Source organism: Helianthus annuus, chromosome 2 (assembly GCF_002127325.2).
Source record: "Helianthus annuus cultivar XRQ/B chromosome 2, HanXRQr2.0-SUNRISE, whole genome shotgun sequence".
Lineage (NCBI taxonomy): Eukaryota > Viridiplantae > Streptophyta > Magnoliopsida > Asterales > Asteraceae > Helianthus > Helianthus annuus.
The window spans coordinates 37,814,044-37,839,052 of NC_035434.2; positions in this window are offsets into that span (position 1 = coordinate 37,814,044).

The following is a 25,009-nucleotide window of genomic DNA, read 5'->3' on the forward strand; positions in this document are numbered from 1 at the left end:
CCAAGATGCCTGACAAGGAGGAAATGCCACACTTTAAACCATCTGTACCTCTTGATCCCGAAGAGTTTGCAGCAGGATTAGGGTTGAAACTGGACAATTCCTCAAAGGAATCTGAAAAGACAGAAAATGTATCTTGTGTTGCAGAAAAAAGTCCTCCAATAACTGAGGATTATGTTTCGTCAGATGATGAATCAGATGTGAGTGATCAAGATCAATCTCTTGACAAGAAGAAAGAAGTAGAAATTCCAGTTGAGAATCATATCTTATGTGATTCTCCTACTCCAGTTGCTCTTGTTGTGCAATAAGTTGCAAAACAGGAGATTGATTCGAACAAATCTGTCGAGGAATCGGTGTCTACATTTAAAGGCGATAATGTGTTGTATACCTTGGTTGGTGATGATAAAATTTACTCAAACAAGGATTTCCCAATTAAAAACGTCAATCCATCCATGATTTATAGAGTTTTTGAAGATTCTGCTAGTAAGTTTTTTGTGTAAGTCTATCCCGATAGTTATAGTAACTCAGTGTGATCCTATTCCAAAATCTGAAGTTAGAAAAAAATATGGGAATCAAAAACTACCAACCAAGGAACAACCAATCGCCACTAATAGGACACAACAGGAAAAACGAGCTCAAAAACCTAAGTTTGAGTCAAAAGGAGCTCGAAACAAGAAAAAGGGGAAGGATGTTAAATTTGTGGCCTCAAGCGGTACAGATAAAGTTGACACTTTTGAAAACAAGTCAAATACTGATTTTGTCCAACAACTCAAGATTTTTGAAACGTAACAATGATAACAATTACACCCAACATACAAATGGGTGTGATAATGTAACAAGTATCTCAAGGCCTACAAGTTCAACATCAGGACATCAAACGGAATCTCCTAAATTCGTTGAAAGCAAGCGAAGAAGTCCCTCCAATCAAGAAAGTCAACACCGTCAACATGCCTCTTGAGTGTCTTGATATGGATCTTTTTGGACCTATGAAGCACAAGACTACGTTTGGAGATGCTTATTGTTTGGTTGTTACTGATGACTATTCAAGGTTTTCATGGGTAGCTGTGATGGCACACAAGAGTGAAACTCCAGAAATCCTTAAGAACCTTCTCACTTTACTTGAGAAATTGTATAGTTTGAAAGTAAAGAGAATCATAAGTGACATCGGAGCTTCCTGTTCAGTTTTGGGGGGGATACTGTGGCTACTGCGTGTTATACTTTGAACAGAGTTCTTACTGTTAAAATGCATGGGAAAACATGTTTCAAACTGTCGCACAAAAGGAAACCGGATGTGTCTTACTTAGAACCTTTTGGAGCTCCATGCACTATGATTGATCCACATGGCCAGTTTGGTCTAAGGGCTATCGAAGATTTCTTTCTTGGGTATGCTACTCCAAATTTCAGAGTGTGGAATCTGACAACTAAAAAGATTGAAGAATGGGGTGAAGTTAAGGTTCAAAGGTACACTGAATGTGTGAGAGCTCCGGGTGCTCCTTGGATGTTTGATTATAATGGACTATTTGACTCTTTTAATCTGCTAACTTTTGATGATGCGTCTGCAGCAGCACAAATGTTACTGGAAAGGGATACTGCAGTTGATTCATCATTAGTGCGACCGATTATTGTTAACCAACAAGAGTCTACTTCGGTTAATAATGTTGCTCAAAATGAGGAGTTTGAAGATGCAGTTGATTATAATGTTTTGTCGGAAGATGAGGAGTTCCATGATGCTAATGAAGCCACTCCAGCTCCTGTTCAGCGTGCTTCTGAAGCAACTTCTCATGTGCAGGATCAAGGCAGTGTTGAAGGCAATGCATCCACATCTACGGCGACCCAAGGCATCGATTTGGTTGTTGATTTGAATTTCAACAACTCGGGTGTTAATGCTCGAGTTCCTGATGTTCCTGAAACTCGAATTCATGATACTCATCCTCGGCAGAATATTATAGGAGATGTCCAAAGTGTGTGCAAACACGTAATCAGCTAAGAAACAACCATAATTCTGGTTTGTATTTAGCAATTAGAGAATCCAGGGAACAAAATGATTGGTCTTTCGCCTATTATGTGTGTCAAGTTGAACCAAAATCTTGGAAGGAGGCGATGAAAGACGATTCATGGGTTGAAGCAATGCAAGAGGAACTTCAGTAGTTTCAGAAATTGGGCGTGTAGAAATTGGTTGACAGGCCCCCGAACGACAAGAAGATTGGTATTTGATGGGTTTACAAGTGCAAGAAAGATGACCGAGGTGTTGTTATGAGAAACAAAGCGAGATTGGTTGTCCAGGGCTTTAATCAGGTAGAAGTTATTGATTATAATGATGTTTATGCACCAGTGGCACGACTTGAGGCGATAAGGATTTTCTTGGCTTATGCATCCTACAAGAAGTTTACTGTTTATCAAATTAATGTGAAAAGTGCATTTCTTCATGGTATGGTCGAAGAAGAAGTCTATGTTGAGCAACCCCTTGGTTTTGAAGATCCAATTCATCCTGACAGAGTTTGGCTTCTGAACAAGGCATTGTATGGTTTACATCAAGCTCCAAGGGCTTGGTATAAAACGTTGTCTTCCTATCTTTTGTAGAATGGTTTTCGACATGGGTTGATCGACTGTACTTAAGATATTTAGGATATTAGTCATGATCTTATCGATCTCATAGACTATAATGCTTGGGCATTGCCCATCACCTTGGACGATAAACCATAATGGTTACATTTGTCAATGTCACTAATGGACAATATATTATATAGCCCGTGGGAAAAACATCACTAAAGATGTTAAATAATGTAATCATCGTATCAGATGATATTAGTCATGATCGCCATGATCATATAGACTATTATGTTTGGACATAGTCCAATATCTTTAGAGAGGGGGTCATAGACCACAACTGTCGTTGTCTTATTGGACAAAAAGTTTAGCCCGTAGGCACTTTATCACTAATGGATGTTTATTTTATGATCATCACATTGATGATACTTGCCATGATCTAATTCGATCATATAGGCTTTAAGGCTTGGACATAGTCCAAATACCTTGACGGCTGGTGTGGTTTCTCAAGTCACACTGCCCGGAGTGTTAACGTGTTCTTAGATGTTAACAAGGATTAATTGTCTTAAGATGTTAACAAGGATTAATTGTCTTAATAGGGTCTTACCATCATAGCTTGTCTGTATTGACATATTGGCTAGGTTGTACCATTAAGAAGATCTTTTGAAATTATTTAGCAGATCGATAAAATTTGAATAAAATTGATACTATTGCTTGACAAAAGACGAAATGAATACCTATATAAAATTTTCAAAACTTTCCGTAAATCATTAAGAAATCTGTAATAGTGCCTTTATCAGGACTTTTAGTATATTAGTTGTCCACAGGGGACTAAAAAATATAATTCCGTATAAGGACTATAAGATATTATAAGTTCATACAGGGATTATATTCAAACAATTTGCCCACCAAGGGACTAATAAAATGTCATATTTATGGAGGGTCTATAATGAAGTAACATGTCCATCAAGGGACTATAATGAACTCTTGTGTCCACGGAAGGATTATTTCGAAATAGCATATTTCCAAAGGCATTTTAATGAAATAACGTGTCCATAAAAAGGACTATATTGGTATAGCATGCGCACAAAGGACTTTGCTGAACAGATGCCCTCACAGGGACTTAAATTTAAAATATGTTCATTAGGGAATTATAATAAACCAACGTCCACTCAGGGACTGTACAGAAAAGATAGGTCCTAACAGGGACTTTGAAGCGATACTAGTCCATGTGGGAACTGAAATGAAAATATAAGTCCATATAGGGACTATAAGATATGTCAACATTGGGACTATAGTGAAACGATATGTCCTCAAGAGGACTATGATGAATTATTATATTCGCCAGGGGACTTTGATGACATTACATGTCTACAAAAGATCTTTAATGAAATAACATGTTTACAAAAAGATTTTATTGAAATAACACGTCTATGTAAGGACTATAATGGAGTATAAAGTCCATGAATGACTATTTTGATGTATGTTGTCCACGAGAGAACTATATAGAAATATGACGTCCACTAAGGGATTTTATTGTAATATAATGTCCACGAAGGGACTATTTTGAAATATAATATCCTCGAAGGGACTATGATAATCATACGTATATACAGAGTCTTATCTAGAGACGTAGGTCCACAAGGACTATGATGAAATAATATGTCCACAAAGGACTTTAGTAATCAAATGCCCATACTAGGACTTAAAGGTAAAAATTTAAATATGATGGAAGAAGGGTTTTCTAATGTCTTCCTTGCTTTATTCTGATTGTTTTTTCTTCTTTGTTTATGGTACGCAGTAGCGACTCTGAAGATCTTAGTGAATAAAGTAAACATTTCAAATCAGAATCCACCCCGATATTTACAGCTCAGCCCGGTGGGCCCTGTGGGGAGTATCGTGACGTAAGTTTGGTATCGTCATGGTCAAACATACACAGAATAGCACAACGGAAATCTTGGAATATAAAATATTATTACAAACCCAAATGTCTGAATATATGAAAGTCTTAAGTACAGACCAGCTTATAATAATCCACAGGCGGATCATTATAACAAAAGAAGTTTATCAGACTAATGGCTTATGCGAAGGAGTTGCAAGTTCCTCGTCTAACAATCCTGAGCAGCTTCCAGCCTATTTACGTATTTGTAGCTATCACTTAGACTTTTGAAAAGACGTTAGTTTTCACTGGTAAATACAATTAACCGACACATTTGAAAATGTTTATGAAAATTAGTTTCGGTGCACAAGGCACCAAAAATTTTTACGAAAACTGATTTAAATGCACAAGACACAAATGGTCTTTATTACTTGGGACAATTATATTAATAACAATCTTGTATCAGATTTACATGTTTGTCCAACATTCAGGGCCGGTATAAGTAAACCGAGCAACATTAAACAACACACCACGAATATAAACCCACGGCGGGTTATCCCCATCAAATGAGTATATCTTTTACATACGCAACTGGCAGGTGTATGCTTGCACCCCGACCTTAAGTCGTGGCCATTTACGCTTTTTAAATGAGCCAAGGATATCCAGGACACGGTTTTTAACCCCCAAAGTTATATGTTATCAAGCAATACTGATTAAAACGGGATTATGCAATTTAACCATATCCGATTCAAAGGTTTCTACACCCGACCAAGCGATAATAATTTACCGTATCCGAAGCCCGTATAAGGGAAATAAGTTAAAAGTATTTACCTGAGCTAGCTCATGTCTTAAATAGCAAGATTTATAATAACTTAGCCATATTCAATTAAGTGAGCCTAGTGTGACATCTGTGCTTATGATATCATTCTACAAACACTGAACAATACAATATTAATAAAACAGTGTGTTTTGATCCCAATGTTTCTCATTTATGTTTGACTTTATGCACGTGTTGATTTTTGATCGATTTTCAAGCTCTATATCGCTTTCTGGGAAGTTATACGCAAACTGATGCGTAAACGCGATCATTTTAATGCGACAAACACTCCAGAACAACAACATAAACTTAATATACCTTAAATAACCTTTACATAACTTAGAAATAAGTTTTGAAGGCTTTGGTATGGCAAAAACAAGTTTATTCGCTTACAGGGACTATTTGTGTCAACTTGCAAAAGTCTGCCGTTTCGTAAGGCAACGTACAGTCCGGAACTTGATCATAAGTTAAACATACCATATATAACCTAAACATGGCATAGAAATAAGCTTTGATAGGTTCGGTGCACAAAAACATGCTTATATGATCTTATAAGGACTAAAAGTGTCAAAAACGGCGCAAGTTTGCATTTTCGCGCATATCTTACGTTCTGGCCACATCTGGACATCCAAAATTCTTGTACACACTAAAATATTTTTATTTTAGTGATCGGCATGCAAAAATTCCATTCGTCGATTAATTTGGTTCGTTTTGACGTCCATTTGAGTTTCATCGTAATTTAGCGAACAACGCGACCGTACGACCAAACGAGCCGACATCCAAGAGTTTTCCGAGCATATTTTGAGTCCTCTAAACCTTATTGACCTTGTAGAGACTTGAAAATGGCTTAACGGGTGTCAAAAGTGCCAAAAATGGACTCGAATGCATGCAGGGACCTAAACTGTCATTTTTCAAACTTTTGCTGATCTGGGGGACTCAGGCGGGGCGCGTAAGCCTACCCCCATCTCTTACGCGGGCCGTGTAAACATGCCAACGACCAGAAACTTAAATTCAGCATTCTGTTTGAAGTCTAAGGGCTGTTTATACAAATTTTTGGTGTGTTAAGCAAGTTTAAGTGACCACCAAGGCTTCTAACCTGCTTGTAACAAGTGTAGGGTCATGATTTAATCCTTGGAGGTTACACAAACACTTGTGATGATCTTGTTAACACACTACAACTATAAATAGCATGCCAAACCTCCTCATTCTTTGCTCATTCCTCTCATTTCTCTTCTCTTATCTGCTTTGGAGCTCTCTCAAGCTAATTTGGGACTTGTCTTCTTTGTAGAAAAGATAGCAAGGACTTAAGTGAGCCTTCTTTCATTCCTTTTATTGCTTTTTCTTTATGTTAGTGTAGAAAGTCAAACAGTTTGGCCAACAGTTTGACTTTCGGTTTTGACCATCAATTGGTCAAGTCAAAGTTCAATTGAACTTTGAAACGTGATTGTAATCACGATAGTTATACTGATTATAGCCGCTGATTACCACGTTAACTAGGTGTAGTGTCGAGTCAAAGTTTCGGTCAAAATGCGTTTTAGCACGCATTTTGCAACGGAACTACTTTAGGGTATCAAAACACTTTGTTTTGATACCAACTTAGTAGGTTAAACATGCTTTGACATGTTTAACTCGACACTATTAGTTTAGTGCTTGTTTAGGGTCGTAAGGTAAGCGCTCTAAACAACCGCTTAGACTTTCGAACCCGACCTGTTTGGTCGATCTTTAGGATCCAACCAAGCTTAGTTAGTGATCATAGTTTCATAGGGAATAACCACTGAGGTTATACCTTATGATCACATACGATTGGTTAGTCATTTGCTAGTTAGCTTGTATGCCCATAGGAAATGACCAAAATACCCTTTTGAAGCATAAATACGTATTTTGCCTATGTGAACATATTTTTGACATATAATCTGATTTAGTAACATGTTTAGGGATAATTGGGCATGTAAGACTTGACATAGCACATAGTTAACCATTCGAACATAGTTTTACGCTAACGACGCCTTATAGTAGCTTACGTTACCATAATGTGTCGAAACGGGTCAAAAGCACTTAGGTAGACTTTCCAATCAGAATGTAGGGCCTATTAAATCATACCATATGAGTTCAATTACTCATTTGATTTATAGAACCTCATTCTATCCTATCTCCCGATTTAGGAGCCGATTATTAACATAGTTACCTATACTAGGTGCCGGTTGATTATGTGATAATTGGAGCTTAAATTGGTCTTATTCTCAAGACTAATTAGCAATCCCAAGTGAGTACATAGTTCCCCTCTTTTACCGTTTTCAAATACTTTGGGGTGATACACATGTACATACGTGTTACTTTTGTGCATTTCATGCTTTTATGACATAAACATGCTAGTTTCACCTAGTACACTTATAGTACATGCTTTCAGTTATGTTTTGCTATGTATGTTAAGCATGCTAGCACATTGATTTACTACACATTTGTTGCATATGTTTACTTAGCATATGTACACATTGTTTTACATGACATTTCTGCTATGTATGTTTACTGAGCATGCTAGCACATTGTTTTACATGAACATTTCTACTAGGCATGTTTACTTAGCATTCCTAGTACAGGGTTTTCACATGCTACATTGGTTTTGACATTTGGTGTGTTTAATCGGGACAATAATCCATTGATTAACATTGATCACACCGCTCGGACTTATGTAATGGTACCATAGGAATTGACAACTCCCGTTTCCGACTTCCTAGGTTTGTTTGGAAGTTGGGAATGACAGAATCCGACTACATAATTTAGATAAACCTTTAATTCGTTTAAGGGTTTGTCGCCACAGTCACAAGGCTTGAATGTATGTGATTTACATTACTGCATAAATGTTTGTAATCATAAAGCGTTGTTTTTCTGCAAAACATAACATTTGATTTAAACTTATGTTTATTCAAACACTTTGTTTTGTACATTTTCTATGGGGTTGAGTAGCTTCTAGTTATTCACCATACATGACATTTGTTTCACATTGGCATCATCACATAGTTTAAGTAGATGATTTCCTACTTACTATGCATTACATTGGTTATACATGATACATGTTATACATGACATTTAACATGGTTTTCACATGAACATTTTGACATTGAACATTACATTTTGGTTGGTTATTGATAAGTGACTTATGTAACGGGGCTATGTGTTATATGATGAAAGCATGGTGGATACGCCGCTGGTACTTCCTATATATAAGTGCTTTTATTGTATTATACATTGTTGCGTTATCTAAATCACTTGGGCAAGACATGAAACATGTTTATACAATAACATGACACTGGTTTACAAATTACACAAATTCATTTTCAATTGGTTATTCATTTAACCATGCATTGTCCTTTCATTATCATTTGATTTTCATTTCGATTTTCACATGGTTTTACAAAGGAAAACATTTTATAAGGTTCATGACTACATTTTATTAAACACTTCTTTCGAATACAAGTCATGAATCTGCATAAACAAAACCTATGTATCTCACAGGCATTTTTTTTTGCTGACGTACCTATTTTTACATGTGTTTTCAGGTGCTAACGCATGATGGTGTTTGTGTTTCACTTAGGCGGACTCGGGCCTTAGTGACTTAAAAGACAGTTATTATGTTAGTTTAGTTTGAACTGAAAGACAATGTAAACTTTAATCTTAATAATACATAACTTTAATTGCCATGGTTGTTGAAACAATAATTCTGTCGCAACTCACTCCCCGGCGTTTCCGCCACAGTATCGTTGTTCTGACGCGACCGGGGTGTGATACCTAGGTACAATTTACCGGAAGGCTCTAGTCTGGAATGATGGTATAAATAACCAATTAGAATGCTAACGGGTCTTAATTAAGTCATAGACTTAGACCGGCTAGTTTTTAAATATGAAAACGGTACGATACGCTAGATTAAGCGATGACCGGAATGGAATGTAATTTAGACCCAACAAGTATGAAGACTTGTATAATATGGGTAAACTAAAAACATTCTGGATTTTGAACTAAAAATGATAAGGTTTGACCAGTTTCGGCTAATTTATGAAAACTAGTTACATAAACCGTACCGAATGCATATATGCGTCGGGTAACCGGATGGGTCATGTACAAGTTCCATAAGTTATTATGCTTTAATTATATTATGATATCAGTAGGATATCAACAATTATGCCCAAAAAGATTTTTAAACCAAATTAACTCCCGTAAGGGCATTTTGGTCATTTTAGGATTTATAAAAGAGGTTTTTAAAGTAAACTGATGTTCTGGTCTAAACCATTCTATAAAAATGTTTATTTTATGATATTATAATAGTAGGATATTATACATATGTGTGGTTTACCATTTCTGGCCAAACTATGCACCGTATGGGCATTTTGGTCATTTCACATATGCTTTTAGGGATAAAATTGGAAGTCTGAGTTCATGAGTTATACCCACTGTAAAAGTTTTCAAATTTAGTTATAAAATCAGTAGGTAACAAGTCTTAGGTGTTAAATATGGTTTTAAACCATACTATGCACCTAATTAGCGTAAAAATCGGTAATTGACGATATTTGCGATGTTTATGAAATTCTAAAATTTTGATCAGACTTGTATGTTTTATTTTATTTTTTATATAAAATCAGTAGGAGAAGGTTTGGTATGTTAATCATATGTAAATCTCATTTTATTAACAAAAAGGGCATTATCGTCATTTATCGAATTTATACAAGAACTCAATGATATTGAAGGATCGTTTTCGGACCCGAACGAGTCATTTAGGAGAGTTTATGCTCAGTACGAAAGGCAGAAACAGTCGTACTGAGGTCAATTCAGCAAGAATATCACTTTAACAGTCGATATTATTGATTTGATGACAAATTACAACGAGACGACACATCAGTAGCACTTCGTTGCACAAACCGGAACTATTACAACTAATTTCGCTTGAGAGGGTATTTATAGGCTCATGATTCCGCTTGAAAACTGTTCCAAACGGAATTAGAATTCCAAACGGAATCTAATTCCGCACGGAATTACCTAATGTACTTTTCAAGCAGAATTACATCCCTCAAGCAAAATTACATGTTTTCTCGAACTACGTGCCCTGATCTACTATTCTAAGACAAGATTTGATACAAGACGAAGTCGACAGACGCATGCACTAACAGACTCCCCTCGAATGTTGACGAGTCTTCAGTGTCTCGAGTCTTTGACCTTCAATCTTTATCAGTCTACGGGCTCTTCTTTGAAGTATCTAACATTGTAAAGCATCCTCAAATCTCTCTCTACTCTTCTCTGTCAGCACCAAACAAACTCCTCTCGAACTTCTTTACTAGGCTTTGAACATGGCTCTTTCTTCTCTCTATTACTCTTAATCAGATCTCTTGATTCCTTAAGTTCATCAGCATTATCAGTTTGCGTGAATATAGGCTTCCAGAATCATAACCTGGCTTTTTAGCATCTACAGACTCCCCCTTTCGATAAGCTGGGATCGCAATCTGGCTTCCACAGGATCAAGATAGTTACCTGGCTCACACTCTGCTCAGGATTGAAACCTGGCTTTCTCTATACACAGAATCCTTAGGAATCGGAACCTGGCTTTCTCTAACCACAAGCTCCTCAGGATCGATTAACCCAGCTCTTACTCAAACCTGCACATTCTCTACCTCACTATAAATTTTACAATTTTAACATTTTGACAAATTTATAATATCTGCTTACCACTTGTAGAACCAAGATCAATCAAAGAATGATTTTTCATTTGAAAAATTTCTGATGACCACTTGCAGACCAAAGATTCAAAATCTTTTCTCACTTATATCATAAATTCCCCCTCAAATTAATATTCATCATGTTTAGCACTTGGAATTTTGAAAATCAGCTTTTTTCAACATTAGTTGTCGAAAATCTTTTTGGATTTAAAAAAAAAATTATGCTAAAACACACTCAAAATTTTTTGGGATTTTTTGAATAAAATGAAATGCAGAAAAGAAATATTTACAAACAATATTTTTGTGAGTTTGTGTAAGAGGATCATATCAGTTTATGAGACAAATCACCAACACTGTTAAGCGTTAAACATTTTAAGTTCTAAACAATTCACCTAGATTGTCAGTATACTGATCCACTTAAATTTTCACACAAAATTCAACTCTTTCGAGATACGAGATTAGTATTTTAAGCACTTAAACTTATTCGCGTGTCCCACCACTTGAATATACTCCCGTATCCAGATCCCAATATTCAGTCTTACATGTGAGTATACCTAGATGATATCTGTAAACGGTTAAATGCGAAACCGTGAGAGCTCAGGTCAGAACTTCCGTTCAGCAGAGAGATGACGGCTTGACTTTTGGTGTGTTCCCTTTAGAGAATCTTTTCTTCAACAGCACATGATTAGCTTTTTTCAATGTTTCATCATTTTTTGTACTGAGGGTGATGCTATATTTCAAGTAAATGCAAAGTATTATACGGGGACTAGGCCATTGCTTCCGCAATATCAGATGTCCCGGGATAATACCCTAGATATCACTAAGCATAAAGACCTAGTATCTCAAAAAGAGGGACCTTTCAAACAAGATTTCGGGGATTACCCATATATCCAAGAAATGTTACCCACGAGATAAGCAAGTTTGAAATTTAGGTTTATTTCTCGAAAACAATCTACTAAATGTATAAAAAACCTACTGACACATCCGCAGTGAGATTGTTTATCACATTTTTGACTTTACAATTCTTTAGCGTGTTGTGATAGTCCACTGATCTACTATCATTTCCTCTTTTATACAACAAAACTCATTTTGAATAACTCATTTTGAATTTTATCCTGTTTTGGCTTTTTCAAATTTTCTTATGTTTTTGGATTTTCTGAAATTTTTACTCCCCCTAAAATGCAAACACATTTAAAGAAATTTGAAAACAAACTGAACAAGTAAATTGACAACATGATGTGAATTGCTTCAAATCGCCATCCACTTGTCATAAACAATCAGAACTCCCCCTTACTACAAACTATTTTCCCATTAATATTTCAAAACACTTAAGTTTGTTTTAAGCAAAATGGTTTTTTTGGAAAATAAGTTTTGTTGATTTTACCACTTGTAAAGTTAGGGATCAATTCATCACTTGAAATGAGGATTACATCAAGTTCAAATTAATGACCTTGACTAATCACTTTATAAGAACCAACCTCTGTACCACTTGTAGGAAATCAGATACAAATTAATGTCCCTGATTTACCACTTGAAGATCAAACCAATTACTACTGGAAGGTCTGCACAATCAAACCTGTTACAAAGAATGATGCCGATTCCTGCTCCACTCTTACCAACCTGGGAGCTCCGGCAAGTCAGGTTTTTAGTCAAAGAATATATCCACCCAAGCCTGACCAGCCTTGGGTGATACCGAGTTAACAACACTCGGTTTCTTTCGATTCACTTCTTCTCATAAAATTCTTTTACCCCTTTTGCCTTCCCATCAATCATTTTCCTGAAAATGTGCTTCACTTTGGGGGTTAAAGGCCTTTTCAACATCAAAAACCTTTTTACAGAATAAAATTGGTTTGAAATTTCTACTTTACCAATTTTCTTCTTAAAATTTTCAGCCCGAAGTGGTGGAAAATTCACACCATCCACAGTCGGTACTGAGTTTTCACATTTTGATTCAACATGTGGCTCCTCTGATTTTGTGGAATCAGATTCATCGCCAGAAGATAGCTCCTCTGATTTTGATGAATCAGAATCATCACTAGAGCTATCGCAAGATTTCTTAACAACCTATTTCTGGTTGTTAGAATTTGCTCTTCTCTTATAAAATCTGTTCGAACATTCACCAATTTCAAATTTTGAATTTTTGAAAAGTTTAGTTCTCTCAATAGTGGTTTAAACTCAATCATTTTCTCTTTTAGTTTAGAAACTCCCTGTTTGATTTGTTTTGCTTGTGAATAGTTCATGGCAATATGACCACTTTTTCCACATTTGAAACAGGTTCGAGTTTCCTTTTTCTGATCAACAGTCTGCATCTCTTCTTGCTTCTTTGCAAAGAATTCTTTGTTCGACTGTTTTCTGAACAACTTTTCTTTTTCTTCTTCAGAAGATGTACCTGAACAAATATCATCTTTGATTTAAAATCTCGAACATATTTTTCATTTTTATGATTTTCTGGTGGAATAAATCCAATACCTATCTTTTTGAAATTACCGTTATGGTTTGGTTTCTTTCGATAACCAGAACCAGAACTGTAACCCTTTTTCTTGTTTTCTCTTTGTTGAACTCTTGAGGTGTATTTTTTAGGTTTATTAGTAAGATTTACATCTTTTATTTCAGAAATATTGATTTCTGTTAGTTTGAAAACCTTTTTTATCATTTCTGGTTTGACACCTCTTATTGGAAATTCCTCATCAGAATATAATTTGTCAGAATCATTTAAAGTATATGCCACTTTAAACGTTTCGTCATTCAAATTAGATTTTGATAGAAGAAATTCTTTATTGTAAATTCTTTTGCCCTGTTTTTCTGTTTGACTCAGAGTGCTGGACTCAGACTTTGACTCTGATATAGACTCCGACTTTGACTCCTCTGTATCATCGTTATCCAACACATGATCCACCACTTTCTTCATCAATTGAGATTGTTGATCAGTGTCAGACGATGTGAACGTGACATCAATATTTTCTGGCAAAATTACTGAAGACTCCGACTCCCACTGTAAGTTTGTTGCCTTTTTTACTCTTTCTGAATTTGAATTTCTCGGAGAATATTCATTTTCAAGCGGGGGTGGACACTTGTTGTAAATGACACCTTGTTTCTTACCAGATATCTTTACTTCAGTATCCTTCTTCTTTTCTTTCTTCTTTTCAGGAGTCTTTTCTTCAGGAACCTTCTGTTCTTTAGTCACTTCATCATCTTCAAATGCCTTCTTGCCTTCAACAGTTGAATAAATCTTGTCAATGACATAAGAAGTACATGAGTAACTTTTTAATAAACGATTAACTCTTTCTGTTTCAATTCTTTGAGTCTCCAGTTTCTGTTCCAGCCCAGCACACTTCTCAATGTAATTGTTCACAATTTTTTGCTTTATCATGAACGCTCCTTGAAGTGTTTTCATTGTTGTTGCTTGTTCTTCACTGTATTCATTGTATTGATTCATAGCTTTGTTCAGTACATCATAAGACTCTTTCAACCTATTCATGTTGTGAATCAAAGTACTGTTTTGTTTCTTTACAGCTTCACAGTTTTCACAAATCACTAGACTATTCTTTGCATCAGCTTCTTCATCAATCTTGAACGCTAGAACTTCTTTCACTTTTCTTCTAACCACCGGAACATCTTCATCATCACTGCTGACCAGTGTTTTGACCTTTTTCTTTTTCTTTTTAGCTTTTTCATCTTCACTATCACTTTCTGCCATCATTTTCAAATGATCTCTCATTCTTTTTGCATAATACTCATTATCATCATCACTATCTTCTTCAATTCGAGCAACAAAAGCCTTGTGACTTGAAGTTTTGTTAGGATCATAATCATCCCAATTAAAATTTTCCCAACTAAAACCTTCAGGTAACTTTTCATCATCTTGATCTACCAAACATGCTTTACCATCAGCTAAAACATATTTGTTCCAACTGAAACTTGTTGACGATTCCTCCTCATCATGATTCACCATACATGCTCTTTTTGAAGATTCTTCAATCACCTTTCTCCCATGTGCAACTTGTGGTTCTTTTTGATGTGATTGTTGAGCAACTTGATGATAGATCGCTTTCCGATAGTAGTCATTATTGTTGAACGGATTTTGAGCTCCACTTGCTTCACGATTAGTGCACTCCCTCTTGAAGTGTCCTTTTTCCCTGCAACGAAAACAAGTAACTTTAGATTTATCAAAACCTAAAGTAGAAATATTAGCCTCACGGAGATCATCTCTTCCTGTAATTTGTTTGAATTTCTTAGCTCTTCTCAAAACGCTCGCCAAGCACCATTTTATATCCATTAATTCCATTTCCTTAGCATCTATTTGATAGTAATCTTCTTTTGTAAGCATTGGATTCCCGATTCTTCTTGCTACAAAACTCCCATACGACTCTAAAACAGTCCCCAACAAAGACATGTGGCTTTTTGCAACTTCTTCTGTGTAATCTTGATCATCCTCAAGATTCAATAAAATATTGCATTGTAGTTTCTTGCCATTCTTTGTTGTAGAAAAATTAGGATCAAATGACGGATACGATGAAAAACTCGTTTTGCTGCTTGATCCTTTGGATGAACTTCCTGATGAACTCTTTGCGTTGAATGCAGTTTCAACTTTTGGTGACACGTTTGTCTTATCATTCAAACCTGCTTTGTAATACAGCTTAATATCTTGTTCACCATCAAACACTTTCATTCTTGAAATCTTCTTTTGCTCCATCTCCTGAGCTTCAAGTTTTTCAATGAATTTGCTCAAAGTTAAATTCCTAAACCCTTTCTTATTTCTCAACATCATCAAGTATGTGCCCCAAGTCTCATGTGGCAATGCATCAGCCAATTTCTCAATCAACTCTTCATTATCTTTGTTGATGCTAACCCTCTTCAAGTTTACCAACAAATTGCAGTATCTTTCAATTATCTGCTTTGTGCTTTCATTTTTCAACCCACGGAATAGATCAAACTCTTTTTTCAGAAGCGATTTCTTGTTTTTGATCATCTCTTGGCTTCCAACAAACTTAGATCTTAATGCTTTCCAAATCGAATATGCACTCCCACTGTGTTGCAATAAGACTAATATATCTTCCTTCACAGCTTGTTGCAGTAAACTGATCATCATCTTTTCGTTTTTGTATTTCTTTTTCTCCTCGGCGCTAAGGTCTGTGATAGCAAGCACCTCTTCGTCATCATTCGTTGGGCTAACGTATTTCCTTTCAATGCATTCCCAAGCATCCAAATAATTTGCTTGTACCCAGTTCTCAAACAGTTCCTCCCAACCCTTATATTCCTCGATGTTCATTAGCTTAGGCGGTTTTTGCATAGTTCCCGTTTCGTTTTCCAACATTGTGTTTTGTACAATGGAAATCGGAGTAGCAAAGGCGTTTTAGAATTCCTCTTCCATGTTTCGGTTTTCAAAATTCACAAACTCAGACAGTTCAAATGGAATTACTTTTTCAAACAGAATCCCTTTCAAACGAAATTACACAGTCCAAACGAAATTATCCTTTGAACGAAATAACCGAATTTCATTTGAAATTGCACTATTTCAAATGGAATACTAACTCCGTGCGGAATTATCAAGCGAGATCAGACCTTTCAAGCGGAATCACTAATTCCGTGTGAACCTCTCAAACGAAATTACCCAACCTGAAATGGAATTACTAATTCCGTGCGAAACGATTCAAACGGAAACACAATCTGGTGCGGAATTAGCTAATTCTGTGTGAGATTTCAAAAGGAATTAACTTCTGATGCGGAATTATCCCCTAATTTCGTGCGGGATTATGCTGACGTCATCATCTCGAAGCGAAATTTGTCAAATTGATCAAGTTTTAAGCTGTTTTTAGTTCTGAAACTTTCTAGGGTTTGTTAATACACAATTGCGAGTATACTGTGAAAAATTCAAGACATTTTAACCGTGAAATCAAGTTCAATTTGAAAAAGAAGGTGTAGAAATCAGAATTTGCAGCTGAATTGGTATGAACTCTTCCTCCTGAGCTCTGATACCAATTGAAGGATCATTTTCGGACCCGAACGAGTCATTCAGAAGAGTTTATGCTCAGTACGAAAGGCGGAAACAGTCGTACTGAGGTCAATTCAGCAAGAATATCACTTTAACTGTCGATTTTATTGATTTGATGACAAATTACAGCGAGACGACACTTCGGCAGCACTTCGTTGCACAAAGCGGAACTGTTACAACTAATTTCGCTTGTGAGGGTATTTATAGGCTCATGATTCCGCTTGAAAACTGTTCCAAGTGGAATTAGAATTCCAAACAGAATCTAATTCTGCACGGAATTACCTAATGTACTTTTCAAGCAGAATTACATCCCTCAAGCAGAATTACATGTTTTCTCGAACTACGTGCCCTGATCTACCATTCTAAGACAAGACTCGATACAAGACGAAGTCGATAGACGCATGCACTAACAGATATGGTCAGTTTATAATCTGATCCAACGTTCCAAAAATCCCTAAAATTAATATCATAACAGTAGGTAATGAGTTTGGTGCCAAAATTTGGGTTTAAACATGATTTATGCACCAAAGCGTAATTTAATTAATAAAAAGTTCAATTTTATGATATCTTGCATAACTTTGATTTGAGACTAGAAGATATCGTCAAAATAATTTTGACATGTTTATATATCAGTAACAAAGCTATTTGCATGCTTATATATTCAAAAATCTCGTTTTTATACTATAAGGGCATAATGGTCAAAGTTAAGCATAATAACGGAACATGGGGAAATACTCAGATTTCTTATATGATCGTGAAATATAACCTTATAGGGTTATGCTACATTAAATTACGATCATAACGGAACCTAAAATCAGTAGCAAACTAATCTAATTCGGTTCATAATCGAAAGTCAACGCAGAAGTCAAACTTCGCGACTTTCGGTTGCGAACCGACCCTAAAACTGGAATTGACGAGCCGAACATGTTTACACAACTTCTAATAATTATTACCAAGTTGTTTATGTGATAAAACGTATTTTAGAACATTTCTAAACTCATATCGCAATTATTTCGAAAACTGACCCGTTGACTTTTTAAAACAATATTACGTTGATTCGTCAATTGACCAAGCAAACGTGATTCTTAGGAGGTGCCCTTTTAAGGGTTTAATACCTACCTAATTACGATCACGTAGCCATGTTCGTTGAGAACAATGGCTCGACCGTTTACGGTCTTACTAAAAGGCAAAACGTTTATCGAAAACGCTTGACTTTTCGGCTTTAAAAGTCAAATAAAATAAACTAGTCACGAAAGGACACTCACATAAGGTCCTAGGGACTGAATATAAATCAGAGGAGGTTCCAAAATGTTCAGGATCCTCCAGATTGAGAGAGATAGCAAGATTGAAAGGAATGATGCAAGTGTTTAAGTGAAAAAATGAAGCCTATTTATAGTTTTCAAGGATCCTTATGATCTTGCCATGTGTCAAGAGGTTTGCTTGGATTATTCCAGGTGTAAAACCAGGTTTAAAAATCAGTTGACATGCCCCTAGTTTCATTAAAATGGTTTTATATGTGTAGAACAAACAAGGACTCCAAAAAAGCAACTTAAAACTACTACTGCTGCTACACATACTCTGGCGGCCCGTGAAGGCAAGCCCAATGGGCTTCGCGGCCCGCAACCAAGTCGGCCCAGGTTTGATGTTTGGCAGAATGTGCAGATTTGGTCCTTGTGTTTTAATTTGCACACATAAATAACTTTTACAGCTGATGTTTACTGTTTCGGTAGCCCGTGAGCAAGGAGTCGGGCCTGAGTCGCGGCCCGTGACTTAGTCCTGACTAGCCTAAACTTTGGCAGTTGACAGTTATGGTCCCTGTCTCAGCTTTTATTATTTAGACAGTTTTAGTCCCTGTCATTTATGTGCTATTAAACTGTCATAAACGACGTATATGGTCCCAAAATTTTATATCGGGTACATCTAAGTTCAGCAATGACTTTTAAAGGTTTGTCAAGAACAGCCCCTTCATTTTTTTAACATCTTTTAAACTTTCATATATGGCACTTTTGGCATGAAGTTTCTAATCCTTTTTTATAAAATCAATATTATGCATGAAAGCCTTTAGTGGCCCGTTTTAGGAACACCGGAAGTACGACCGAGCATTACGGAGTTCCCGGTTCATTTAAAAGATCACCCAAAAGGGTAGTTCCGCGCGTTGATGCTTTTAACCCCTTAATTTACGAACTCGCGCGCATTATCGTGAAACGACATAATAGTCTTACATGGCCAGTATTTAAATACTTCCGAGGGTATGAAAGAACATAGCGGAGTTTCTAGTTTGCTTAAATGGTCACTCAAAGGTGTAGTTTTAGAAGTTGACGCTTCGTTTAATAGCATCAAAGCCTTATATAGCCCATATTAAGCATTCTCAAGAGTATGATTGCACTTCATAATACTTCGGGATCGTTAAAAGGTCATTCAGAGGTATAATTAAACATATTGACGCTTTTAACCCCTTTAACTTGCAAACTTGCGCATAATTTCACTTAATGGCGTAAAAGCCTTTAATCGCCAATATTAGGCATTCCCGAGAGTGTAATCAATTATCATGAAGCTCCCGGTTTGTTAAAAGGTCACTCAGAGGTAAGTATTAACATGTTGACGCTTTTAACTATTCGACGCACAAATTTTCAATTAATTACGCAAACGGCTCCTCTCGACCAACGAGTGGCTTAATTATAACTATGAATACTGTGTATTATTATTCAGAGGCTTAGTTTAAGCATGTTGATACTTTTAGTCCTTTCGCATTCAAAGTTTTTTGATTTTTCGCAAAATTAGTCCCTCATAGTCAATGTTTGACTTTATTAGGGTTTAGTACACGTGTCAACACATCATTGGGCATGATTTTACGAGGTGTTACAATACACGCGCCAACCCATTTCATTCAACGATTTGGGAATCCCATTGCTTTCAAGTTTGAGAGGAAGAATTTTCAATTCACCGAATCATATGCTTTCTCAAAATCTACTTTGAAAATAAACATCTTCTTCTTGGTTTTCATTGCCCACAAGATAACCTCACTTGTTATTAGAGGTCCATAGAAAATAGATCTTCCTTCTATGAACGTTGTTCGCACCGGAGCCACAAAACTAGGAATTACCTTTTTAAGTCTGATAGCTAAGATTTTAGCAATAACTTTATATATCACACCTATCAGAGAGATTGGCCAGAATTCCTCAACTGACATCGGATCTCTTACTTTAGGAATTAACGCAATAAACGATGTGTTACATCCTCGTTCAATGAATGCTCTCTCATAGAAGTCGTTTAGGACACCTCCGAATTTGTGTTCAAGTTGATCCCAAAATCTTTTAATAAACTTATAAGAAAATCCATGAGGACCTGGCGCCCTATCACTGCCACACGTCCACACCGCCTTCTTTATTTCTTCATTTGCGAACCGTTCCGTTAATACCGTTGCCTGCTCTTTTGTGATCTGTTTAAAACCTCTACCGTTAAGGGAAGGCCTGTGCTTAATTGGCTCCGCAAATCTGGCCATAAATCTTGCTTTAACTTCCTCCTTGATTATCTTCGGGCCCATTAGCATAATGTCGTTAACCTTCATAGTACTGATGCGATTCCTTGCTTTCCTACAATTTATAAGTCCATGGAAGAATTTAGAATTCTCGTCCCCAAGTTTAGTCCATTTGAGTTTTGCTTTTTGTTTCAGGTCCTTTAATTTCTCCCTCTCATAATTTTTTATTTTCCATTTCCCTAATACTCTTCTTTCCTTTTCCGTTTCCGTAAGTCTCCTCGTCTCCGCCATCTTTTCTGTCCTTTCCACCTCTTTTATTGCGTCCGGGACTTCTTGTTCCTCCTGTGTTTTCGCTATCCTCCTCCATTCTTTTATTCCAATTTTAAAATTCTTTAATATAGTTGCCATCTCTCTCATACTATTTCCCCCATTTATTGACTCCTTCATGACTTTCTTTATCACTTCACCTATACCATCATCTTCCAGCCAGCTATTATAGAATCTAAACAAGATTGGTCTGAAGTCAGCACTTGCATAAGATAGTAGGAGTGGACTGTGGTCCGAAACATGTTTTGTTAATGCTTCAAATCTTACCATCGGCCATTTATTCATAAAAACGTCGCACACGAGAATCCTATCTATTTTACTATGACTTGCTCTGTTAGGAAACTTTATTTGTAAGTATTGAAGAAAATCACAATCAACTGGATCTATGAAGAGATAACAGTCCTGAAGATCACAACAAAAAGAAGAAGATCAGAAGGACAACTGAAATGTGCATCATCTACTTCAAAGAATCACAAGTTGATCAAGAGCTGATTTGGATTATTAGAGAAGGTCATTTATGATGGACCTGATGATATTTTTGATAAAATATCATCAGTTTCTGACGATTCTGATCATCAGACTTTCTGATGATTTGTTCACCAGAATTTCTGATGAAGTGGTTTATCAGAAATTCTGATGAATACCCCACTTGTCTAAAACCAAGCTCTATCCTGCCACCATGACCGAAGCAAGTAGATATTATTGGATATCATGATTACAAAGGCAACTTGAACGTTGGATTCAATGAATATGTCAAATTGCTACTTTATGCAGGACTTATTGCATGAATAAACTATTGTTTATTCATGTACCCGGCCTTCTATAAATAGAAGACCCAACCAGCAGAAGACAATTGAGTTTCAAGCTTGGCGTTCATAAACAACACCTAAACTCCATTGCTCTTCTCACCCACAGAATTCAAGATTCATTTGTATTAGATAATAATCTTACAATCACCTTGTAAACTATTTTGTTTCAAAGTGATATAAACTTGATAATTCTGTAGGTCTTGTTTCTGAAAGTCTGATTTCCATTTCCGCACATCTTTTTCACATACTGAAATCACTTGCCATATTACCTGAAAAGAAGTTGTTTAGGCCATACTGGGTCCAACAATTGGTATCAGAGCAGATTGAATATACTATTTTCAAACGATCAATCGCTCATATTCTTTCCACTAAATATGGCCAGCTTTTAATACTGGAATAATGCTTTAATATTGGTTCTATGTCTAAACCTCCGACTGTGGTCAGAGAGGAATACCCCCAATGGAAAATCAGGATGGTCAATTTCATAAATGGTCATGACCGAGCTCTGTTTCAATCCATTGAAAAGGGTCCACATATACCAATGATTGATATACCAGCAGTTCCAGCAACTGACCAAACACCAGTGTTAGGATCGGAGGCTATCATGATTGTGCTTGTTTGCATAAATTTGTCAAATCAATGAACATAAAATATGATTAAGTGCAGCGGAAATAAAGACAAACTTTGTAAGCACAATCCAAGTGGAAAATAGTTTGATAAACAGATGCTTCTCATTAAGTTGAATGATTCAATTACAAATCAAATGATTACAAGCATGCTTACAGAACTAAGCTCCCCCTCAGCCAGACACTCCAAGGTTGGTTGCACAAGATGAAAGGATTGGACTAGAGAAGAAGAATCCACTCAGTCAATCAAATGTAACAGTACAGGGTACTGCTCCATTTATAGGCAAACCACACCACTGGGGCATCTCGACTGACGTCACCATGATAGTGACATCTAACAACCTAACAACCTATAAACACTGATCTATACAAACTACTGATGTTTAACAACTGATTATAAGTATAATACATAACAAGAGAAAACTACTGCTTCACGTTCTGCTGTTGTAGCCTGAGCACTGATGTTGAGCATCAGTGCTTTCTTCAAAGGTGATCAGTCCTTAAATAAGCAGTGCTTGTGTCTTTAGCAGTACTTAGGAAACAACAGTAGATAGAGCAACAGCGTTTGTCTTTAGCAGTCTTTAGAGTTTCATCAGTGTTTGGTTCATCAGTTGTTATAGTGAGCAGTACTTAAGATCTATCAGCTGTTAGATTACCACTGTCAAGGGGAAAGCCAAGTGTAAACAGCTGCTTATTATGAGTCCACTGTTGTGATCCGGTTTTGGCTTTCATTATCTGTTCCTCTGGTAGGGTTCAATCCCAACAATCTCCCCCTGGAATAGATAATGCCAAAACCCTTCATTATTCTGGACCTTTAGTCCTCATCAGAAGTTCCTTAGCTTGTCTTTTAAATTCTTCTTCAAAATTCTTGGAACTTTTGTCATTTTCATCCCTACACAGTGTAAGTTCAAGGAGATCCTGCAAATCTTCAACACTAAGGCCTAGTGCTTCTTTCCTTGATATGTACTTCACTTCGCCATTGGATCTGAACAAGGTCAGTACGCGGGTCTTTTGATCAGACATCCACTTTAGTACTTTTAATCCAGACGGGTTTCTTGGGAGATAGTAATTTCCTGTTGAGTTTGACGATGTTGGCCTTGAGAAAATTTGTAAGCTGTCAGACATTTGTTTGAGGGCCTTCTCAATGACATCATTTGCTGCATCTACATCTTCTGCAGTCTCTCTTTCAATTAGCTCTTGCCTCTCAATGTCTGTCATGCCTGTTGGAGTGTTTGGTGATGCGAGTTTGGTTAATACTTCCTTAAAAAGGTTTTGAAGTTTTGCTGAAGTCTCTTCTTTTAGACCCATTTTTATGATGGTATCCTTGAAGTACTCAGCTTCCTTTTCCTTTAGCTCTTCACTAGACAGCTGTTTTCCTACTTCTTGGTTTGACACAAGAATAGGATTATCTGCTGATTTGAATAGTGTTTGGAGGTTATCAATCTGCTATTCAAGCTTCGTCATTTGTTCACGTTTCTTTGAAGTGCCTGAGACACTTATCTTTCTTTTCTTCAGCCTTTCATATGCTTCATCAGTATGCTGCTTTGACCATTTTGATATGGCCTTGGTAGTGTCCACTTTTGCATCCACCAGCTCCTGTTTCTTTCTTTTGTATTCAGCTGTTAGGTCAGCGATGAGCTTTTTGTATTTGCTTCAATTTGGAGCATTCTTCTTCTTTCTAGGATCGTTCTTGACTTTATCAATCCTATCAGCTTCATGCTTTAGAGCAACTATTGGCCATTCTTCAAATTGGTTTTCTTCAGCGGGATAGAATTTTTCTTGCATGATGTATGCAATAAGTTTTCTTCTCATTTCTTTTTTTTGATCTGCCTTTTCTTTGCTCAGGTCTTGTGCGAAGTCTTTTATTTGTTTTACTTTTGTGAGCAGAAATTCCAATTTTTCAGCAATGGCTTCATCACTTTGACCTTTACATTCAACCTTGGCTCTTATCTTAGCCTGTCTTGCTTTGAGCTCAAGGTATTCATCCATGTCTTCTGGGACTATGAAGCCAACGAGTGAAGGAAATCTTCTGTTTGAAGGATTATCATCAGTGTAGAATTGGCTCATCTCATTTTTTATAGCTTCTAGTTCCAGCGGATATTTTGCAGCAATGGGATCATATTTGTCCTCTTTTGCCTGAGTAAGTTTTCTTCTGGTGTAGAGCTTTGCTGGTTGTGATGTGAGACTAGTGAGAGCAGTGGTGGATGACTGACTAACAGCTGTTGAAACAACTGGTGTTTCAACCGCTGTTGCCATTACAACTACTGATGTGTCAGTAGAAGTCTTCTGCTTTTGAGCAGATGTTGTAACCTTTGCTATCTTCTGATTTTTGGCAGGAGGTTTGGTGGTGAATTTGTTGTTGGTGATGTGATCACAGATGATGGTGGAGCAGTGGTTGTGGTGGTGTGTGGTGATGTGGTGTGTGTTGATACAGCAGCTTTGGTTTGGCTATTTTCTGGCTCAATATAGATGCCATCATTAATTCCTTTCTTCTTCCACTTGATCTTCTCCCCCTTTTGGCATTATCTGGGAAGGGTTCGATCATGAAGAGGACAGTGGAAGGAACTTTTCCAGAGGCACTTTGGATATGAGCCTTGATAGCTTTAATATCTGCCTTAGTATCTTTAAATCTTGACTCCACCATGTTTGTCAGCTTTTGTACATGTACAGCATGCTGCGGATCAGCCATCTTCTTTTGTCTTTCCAGCAGTGGTTGAAACATGGTCCATAACACATTTGCAGCAGGTGCCTGTTGAGCAGGTGCTTGAGCTGGAGGAGCAGTGGATTGGGCTTTCTGAGCTTTTAACAGCTGCTGCACCATATCCTTTATTTCAG